Below are 8,653 nucleotides of genomic sequence, written 5' to 3'. Positions count from 1 at the left end.
GTGTTCTCCATGGCGATTGTAGCAGGATTGATGTGTTCTCCATGGTGATTGTAGCAGGATTGATGTGTTCTCCTGTGAGGCTTGGATTGATGTGTTCTCCATGGCACCTTAGGTTAATGTGTTCTCCATGGCGATTGTAGCAGGATTGATGTGTTCTCCTGTGAGAATGGGATTGATTAAATTCTCCTGTTGAGACATCCTACCCATGCAGTCTGGAACTCATGGGATGTACCTCTCATCTGATCAATGAACAGGGAAATGAAGTTAGGAACCATAGTAGTACCGATGGATGCATCGTTGTATCTACCGTACTCCCTATGCGAGGATGACCTCCATTGATCTGGGATCAATGATATTGGTCTGGGACCAGTGGTAGCAGTGGTATATTCTATGACACTGGTTTCGGGTAGTTGACACTGGTTTGGGACTAGTGGTACGCACTCAGAGATTGACTTTGCGTCAGTGGAGGATGTTACTGGTCTGGGATCAGTGGTAGGAGTTGTACTTACTATGACACTGACTTCGGGTCGGTTGACACTGGTTTGGGACCAGTGGTACATACTCTGAGGCTGACTTTAAGTCAATATGATACATCCTCGATCATTTCTTCTTCTTCATAATTCGGACAAAAGCAGAGCAGAACAAAACAAAAGCAGAGCATAACAAAACAGAGCAGAGCAGTACAAATCAGTTCAAGGCAGAACAAGACAAAGAAGAACAGGGAGAATAGAGCAAAGCAGGGCAAGGGTCAGGCTGTACAGGGCAGTGCATTTGATGGATGAATAGTAGCAACCGACAGACAGATTGTAGATGAAGTTCTCCCTAGTTGAGAGGGAGTGTTAAATTGGAAATTTGGGCCAAACTTCATGTGGGTTATCTTATTCATGGCTAATAATATTGTTATTAGATTCCTCTAGTCAAGAGGTAGGATTGATCTAAAGACCATTCGATTCCAATAAGTATTTATGGAGATATGAATTTATTTTGATTATGGAATTATTATCAAGCCGACCTACAACTCATGTAGGCTTAGAAGCCCAACAGTCACACCTATTCAAACGTCAACGTTGTGTATAAATACAGTATCACTTTTCCTCATTTGCAATCACTCATCTCATCACATCTCTCTCTCTCAATTGCGCAAAAAAGAGTCTCTTCTCTACTACACAGAAAAGGGTCTCTCTCTCACACATGTGAAGCCGGACGCTGTTGAAACTAAAGCTACAATTGCAGATCCAAACTTTAACCAGTGTTGACCATCAAACCTCATCTTCTGAACTGCATTGTAGGTTCATCTGAACCTCCTCTGAAGGCTGCAACTTTTGGTGGTGCAATCAAGTCGATTCGACGGATGGTTTGCGAGATATCGACTACCTTAGTTTGAAGGACGCTGCTGAAACTGAAACTGTAACTGTAGATCCAAAGTTTGACCAGCGTGGACCATCAAACCTCCTCTGAAGGCTGCAACTTTTGGTGGTGGAATCAAGTCGATCCGACAGACGGTTTGCGAGATATCGACTGCCCTAGTTTGAAGGAAGCTGCTGAAACTGAAGCTGCAACTGTAGATCCAAAGTTTGACCAGCGTGGACCATCTAACCTCCTCTTTTGATCTATGCTATAAGTTCATTTGAACCTCCTCTGAAGGCTGCAACTTTTGGTGGTGGAATCAAGCCGATCCGACGGTTGGTTTGTGAGATATCAACTGCCCTAGTTTTGATGATGAAGCCGCTAACACTGATCTAGGGTTTGCTACTGTTGATATAAATCAGATTTATTGTACTATTTCTCTTTGCTGAATTATTGAAGATTGTTGTCACACAGATTGTCACGACAACGCTCAGACTGGGGGCTATCACTCTGATCCCCGATCTCTCCGTTTAAGCCGTCTCCTGAGGCTAAGAGAGGTAGACCCTATGGGATAAAGGATAACCAACTGTGGACCAGTTGGGTTGGGAGACACAACAAGTTGATTTAGCACTTGATTGATTTAGAAATTAATGTACCAGTGCCTTATGGAGTTAATAATTAAATGATTATTTATTAAATGTTGCAAAAATATAAACCATATAAAACAATCATTTATCATCAAATAAACCAAGCGATGCAAGATGCTCAATAAATGCACAATGCTTCAGCAATTTAAAATCCAAAAAATTAAATGCTTTAGATAACCATGCAATTTTAAATGTTGACCAGTTCATGCAATGATCCACCACTTTTCGATAGTTAATCTTTAAACAAAAATTTAAGTGTATTTAACTACAAGGAAATGGAACATAGAGACACCAAAAATGAATTTTTCAATTTTTTTTTTAGTATATATATTTTTTATATTTATAAAATTTTAAGTTTAAAATAAAACAAGATTGAAATCTAAACAAATAAAATCTAAATCTAAATCTAAAACTAACACTTTATCATATATACATAAAAAAGGGAAAATTTAAATTCTATAAAAAAGAAAACTTTTTATAGCTTTTTTAAATTCTAAATTTTAAATTTTTAAATTTTTTTATATTTTTAAATTTAAAAATCAGAATCTATTCTAAACTAAAGTTCTAAACTAAAATACTACCTATGCTCTACTTATGCAATCGATTTTATTTTTTAATTTTTTGAAGTTCTAAACTCAAAATTTAAATAAAACAGAACTGAAATAAAACTAAAACTAAGACTAAACTACACAAAAAATATACGCTACCCTAATCATCAAACCACAACATATGAAATTCGAATGCTTTGATCTATGTACACAAGTTGGACGACAGAGGAGAAATACGCAAGTAACTTGCAGGTTTGTAGCTGGAAGTGGCAACGATTTAAAAAAAACACTAGATCAGGACACAGGGAAAGTGGATTTCGATTTTTCTTTGCAAGTTGAGATCACCGGAGCACTGGAGCTGCGTGGGATAATACGTGCAAACTGGACGGTGGATAGGGTGAAGACACATAGGGATTGGAAATGTGAAGAAGCGTGGGTGGAGGAAAGATAAGAGGCTGAAGGTGGTTGCGTTGAAGGATACGCAGGAAATGGAGGACGTAATGGGGCACGATGGCAGGGGAGACGAGTTGGTTTTGGCAAGTGGACAGCGTGGGAAATGGCTGCGTGGAGCTGACAAATGGTTGAGAAGAGGGTTTGGCAGAGAAAAGTTCGATGAACCCGCGTGAAGGCTTTCTTTGCCAGCGTAATGGAGTTGCAGTTCTAGAATAGAAGCTTGCGTGGGGACAGAAAGGAGATGGCTGTGTTGGCAATGTTTTGCAGGCAATAAAGAGCTTGATTTGGAGGAAAACGCAGAGGGAGAAAAAGCTGCCAGAGTGGATAACCTGATGAAGACTATGTGCAGATTTGGCAGCAAATGAAGGGATTTAAATTTAGTTTTTGCAAGCTCTGGAGTAGCGTGGGAAGGACATAGATCTGGACAGCGAGAAAGGGAGCCCAACGAAGGCAGTGTGGAGAAAGTTGGACAACAGTGACAGAAAATGACCAGGAAACTCGCGGAAAGGTTTGAAAATCCATATAGCATAAAAAATGAGCTTTTCAGTCAGAAAATAAAAATTTTCCTTGAGCAGCAGAGACTGAAACCTTCAAATCCTTCCTGCTTCAGATTTGCATAATGGAAACCCTGATTGTCTGATGGAAAACCTTGAAGAACTTTTAAAATTTGTACCTGCACCCTGTAATGGAAAAAAAAAAGAACACCGAGAAATAAAATGTGCAAGAAACAAAACCTAAAAACCCTAAAACCAGCTAAAAATTTACAATATTTATAGATTTTTGACTCTTAAGTAGCCAAATTTGTCAATAATCCACAGTAATATTTTCAGAATTTAAATTTGATGGGAGATACTTCATAAATAAAAGAAAATTTTCAAATGATAAGCCCGGGATCAAAATTGCTTGAGCTCTTTCAGAAAACGCAATCCAGCAGTTGGCTGGTTTAGCCGAGAACTTTTCCTAACGCCCGGTAACCTAAAAAAAAAAGATTTCCTGCACAACTTAAAATCAACCATTAACATAGAGGGAGAAAACAATAGTGAAATCCAGATCAAATGGAGATACCTACCATTATATTTCAGAATCTAAACTATCCTTCAAACCCCAGAGATCAAACAAGATACCTATGCCTAAATCAATTTTCATCAAGCTATTATCAATGGATGAAAATAAAATTATGCAGAAAAATAAAAAATCTTACAACATTTTCAGAAGAGTAACACCAACAAGATTTTTGACCCTAAAATATTTCTTTATTGCACAAAAAATGATTACAAGAGAGCTTTCTTTAGCATCAGAATCTCAGGTCCAATCTAATCTCAAATGACCCCTGGCACCCTATTTAAAGGAAAAATTCCCAACGGCTAGTTCGAGTGATCCATGTCAAAATGATCTAGACTGTCGATGAGGATAAAAATCCCTTTTAATCTCATCCGTCGAATTTTTAAATGCATTTTAATATATTAAACAATTGAAATTCTGCATTTATTTACTCAAAACTTTGACTTATTATTATTTTATTTTATTTTTTTCAATTTTTTTTTAATTATTATTTTTTTTTTAATTTTATTATTATTCTTATCTATTTTTTAATTTATTTTTTATTTTTTATTATTTATATCTTTTTATTATTGTTGGATCCTCAAACTTAGCCTTTGGAAAAATCATCTAAGACCTAGGACTTAGGACTCATGAAGAGATTAAAACATTTTCTAACTCTCAAGACACTTAACATCATGACTTTTACAATTTTACATTTCAAGGGGGAAAACCCATTTGACATAGACCCTCATAGACCACCCAGTTCTACGACACAACTATAATCTAGCAGATCAAGCAATTTGTAATAACCTAACCAAATAGTTAGAATTATTTCCAAATTACTTTTACATAGACTCGAAGCACACTAGGATTCCCCTAAGATTCTAATGACAAAATTCATTCCGGCCTTGGGGTTAGGCTGAAAGAAAACTCTGCCGATCATGGATCAGTGAGACAAAAAACCTTCCGGAACGTAGATTATCACTAGAAAATTATGTTTGCCTAGGAAATTTACATACATGACTCAGATCTGCTAAGATTATTTACAATTTACACATGCAGATTGGGTTTACAACATAACATGATTGGGCTGATGATGACAATCGAATGGCAAGGAGACTGTTGGGTCCCTATAACACTAGTGATTACCCCATTACTATTGTAGTTATACCCCTTATTTATATTGTTGTGCCCCTATTACCCCCATATTGTTATTTTTGTGCCCCATAGAATCCCTCTATTGTTATTTTTGTGGCTTTATATTATTAATGTTAGGTCGGCTGGATTATATTGTGACTCCTTAGACTCCTATATATAGAAGGAGGTTTTGTCATTTGTATCATCGAAGAATTGTTCATTTATGTAATGTAAAGGAGGTTGCCCCCTCGAAGAGGCTGAATTCTAAGGCGTTGATCTATCTTTTCTATCTTTTCTTGAGATGGTTTCATAACATTTGGTATCAGAGCTTTGGATTCTAGGGTTTCGCTGCTCCAAACAGGTCATCGTGGAATTTTCGCTATAACTTTTTTCCTGTGACGTTTCAGAAGTCTAAAAAAAAACCCATTTGAGAAGAATTGGCGCTAAACCTTGGGTCCGAATTTCAGAGCTTTTCGTGTGATATTTTTGGAGATATGATCTGAGAAAGTTGGTCTTTTTGCACACTCCTGAATTACATTTAAAATAGGTGACCTAGGGAAAATCGTCATAACTTTCTCTCTGAGGATCAGATTGAAATTTCGTAAGGAGGTACAGAAAGAGGGCAGACTGTAGTTTCTTGTGTGTGTGTTTCAGATTCAAAGGTTGAAACAGTGACGCGTGGCACGTCGTAAAAGTTCGCTCTACTGAACTAGTCTAAAAGAAAGTCACTGTGGGAGATTTCACATAACTCTTCCTTGGAGAATCCAATTTGGCTCAGACTTGTGGCATTGGAAAGAGGACGCAGAAGGCTACTACAGGTAGAAATTTCAAAACTGGATGATCCAAAATTACAGAGATACATCAGATTCAATATCAGGCTTCTATAAAGTGAAAAAAGGTGTGTAGTTTTTTTTTAAATTTTTGTGTAAGCTTGGTTTAACAGAATTCAAAGGGCATAGTAAAGCATTATTATCGGTAACTGATGCCCCAAGGAAAGAAAATGCAAACACCTAGTAAGGAACCTGAAAGCTCTAGCATGACTCATGAAGAAAAGGAAGAAATGCTACATGATATATCAAAATTACAAGAACAAGTGCAACAAATGTCACGCTCACAAAAGCTAACAGAAGCTAAGATAAGTGGCGTGGAATCTAAGATAAATGGCGTAGAATCTAAGATAAATGGCGTGGAAGCTAAGATGGACGATTTGAAGATAGATTTGAAGACAGACATGGAAGAATTGAAGAAGTTGCTACAAGGGTCACTAATGGTGAAAAGGTAGTAAAGGAAACTCATGATGAGAACAAAAGAAATGTTAATCATGATTCCATAGACGCTAATGTTGGATCGAAGAATCACCATATTCCAAAAATCGATATGAGGAAGTTTGATGGCAAGGATCCCGCCACATGGATATTACAGATGGAGCAATTCTTCGATCTCAATAATGTGCAAAACACACAAAAGGTACGTATGGCAATTGTATATTTGGAACCAAATCAGTTTGTATGGTATCAATGGCTTTGCTCTCGTAAACAATTTATCACTTGGGCAATTTTTACGGAAGAATTGATAGCACATTATGAAGATACAAAAAGCAACACTTTTTTTAGCCAATTGATAAGTCTCAAACAAAAGGGTTCAATAATGGAGCACATTGAGGAGTTCCAAAAATTGAACATAAGGGTAAAAGATATTCCAGAGGAGCATAGGATTGATGTGTTCATAGGGTCTTTAAAGGATAATATCCAACATGATGTTCGCCTTTGGGAACCTGATTCATTAGAGAAGGCATTCAGGTTAGCAAGAAAAATGGAAAGCAAAATTATGGCAACCAGGAAGCATACCACTCACAACTATAAAGACGGAAGTGTTGTTGCCCCTAGTCTTCCACAACCTATAAGGTTGACACCACAACAATTGGAAGAAAAAAGAGCAAAAGGGCTTTGTTACAGTTGTGATAGCAAATACACTAAAGGTCATAAGTGTGCTGAGAAGAAATTATTCTACATAGATTGTGAAGAGGAAGAAGAAAAGGAGCAAGAAAGGTCAAAAGAAGAAGATATACTCCAGGAACAAAGCCTAGATGAAGAACAAATAAATCCGACCATATCTTGTAATGCATTGGCGGGAATTACCACTCCTCAAACCATCAAGATAGAAGGACAAATCAAGAAGAAAAAGGTAATAGTGTTGATTGATTCAGGAAGCACCCACAATTTTATTCATTGTAGGGTAGCAAAAGAATTGAATTGCTTCCTATATCCAGCACCAGAGTGTCAAGTGATGATTGCAAATGGAGGAACAATAAATTTCTCTGGAAAGTGCCATAATATCAAGCTATCCATGGGAGAATATGTATTGACTAGCCCAATGCTTTCCATTCCAATGGGAGGTGCTGATGTTGTACTAGGAGTCCAATGGCTACAATCCTTGGGTACAATAGCTTTTAATTTTCAAGAACTTTTCATCAAATTTTCTACGGAAGGAAAGGAAGTTGAATTAAGGGGTATTGCAGGGAAACCAGGAAAGATAATCAGCTCTAATGGCATGACAAAGCTTCTAAAAAAGGAGCAAAGAGGTGTAATTGCACAATTATGTTCGCTAGATGTTTCCACATTGGAATCATCTATTTCTCCAGATCTCCAAAAAGTCCTGGACAATCATTCCAAGGTATTTGAGACTCCCAAAGGTCTCCCACCTATGCGTGATCATGATCATGCTATTCATCTGATTCCAGGAAGTGTTCCTCCAAACATCAGGCCGTACAGATATCCCTATGTCCAAAAGAGTGAAATTGAACGTATGGTTGCAGAAATGCTAGAGGCTGGTATAATTCAACCAAGTCAAAGTTCTTTCTCAGCTCCAGTAGTATTGGTGCACAAGAAGGATGGATCATGGCGCATGTGTCCGGATTATAGGGAGCTCAACAAGCTCACTATTAAAGATAAGTTCCCCATTCCTGTATTGATGAATTACTGGATGAATTGCATGGATCAATTTACTTCACCAAGTTGGATCTTCGTTCGGGATATCATCAAATCAGAATGAAGATTGAAGACATTCCGAAAACGACATTTAGAACTCATGAGGGTCATTATGAATTTTTGGTCATGCCTTTTGGCCTTACCAATGCACCTTCAACATTTCAAGGTTTGATGAATTCAATTTTCAAACCATTCCTTAGAAAATTTGTGTTAGTATTTTTTGATGATATACTAATCTACAACAAGTCTTGGAAGGATCATGTTGAACATGTTGACAGGGTGCTACAACTATTGGAGGAGAAACAATTATATGCAAAAAGATCCAAATGTTTCTTTGGAGTCCAGGAGGTGGAATATTTGGGTCATATTGTATCTCATGAAGGAGTTAAGGTAGACCCTAGCAAAATTAAAGCCATTAAGGAATGGAAAATCCCCACATCCATAAAGCATCTGCGAGGATTTCTTGGGTTGACAGGGTATTATCGCAAGTTTG

This window comes from Pinus tabuliformis, chromosome 6 (genome assembly GCF_031772625.1).
Source record: "Pinus tabuliformis cultivar Carrire ecotype Pingquan chromosome 6, CPIR1, whole genome shotgun sequence".
Taxonomy (NCBI): domain Eukaryota; kingdom Viridiplantae; phylum Streptophyta; class Pinopsida; order Pinales; family Pinaceae; genus Pinus; species Pinus tabuliformis.
The sequence above is the reverse complement of the archived record's forward strand: the minus strand, read 5'-3'. Positions refer to the sequence as shown.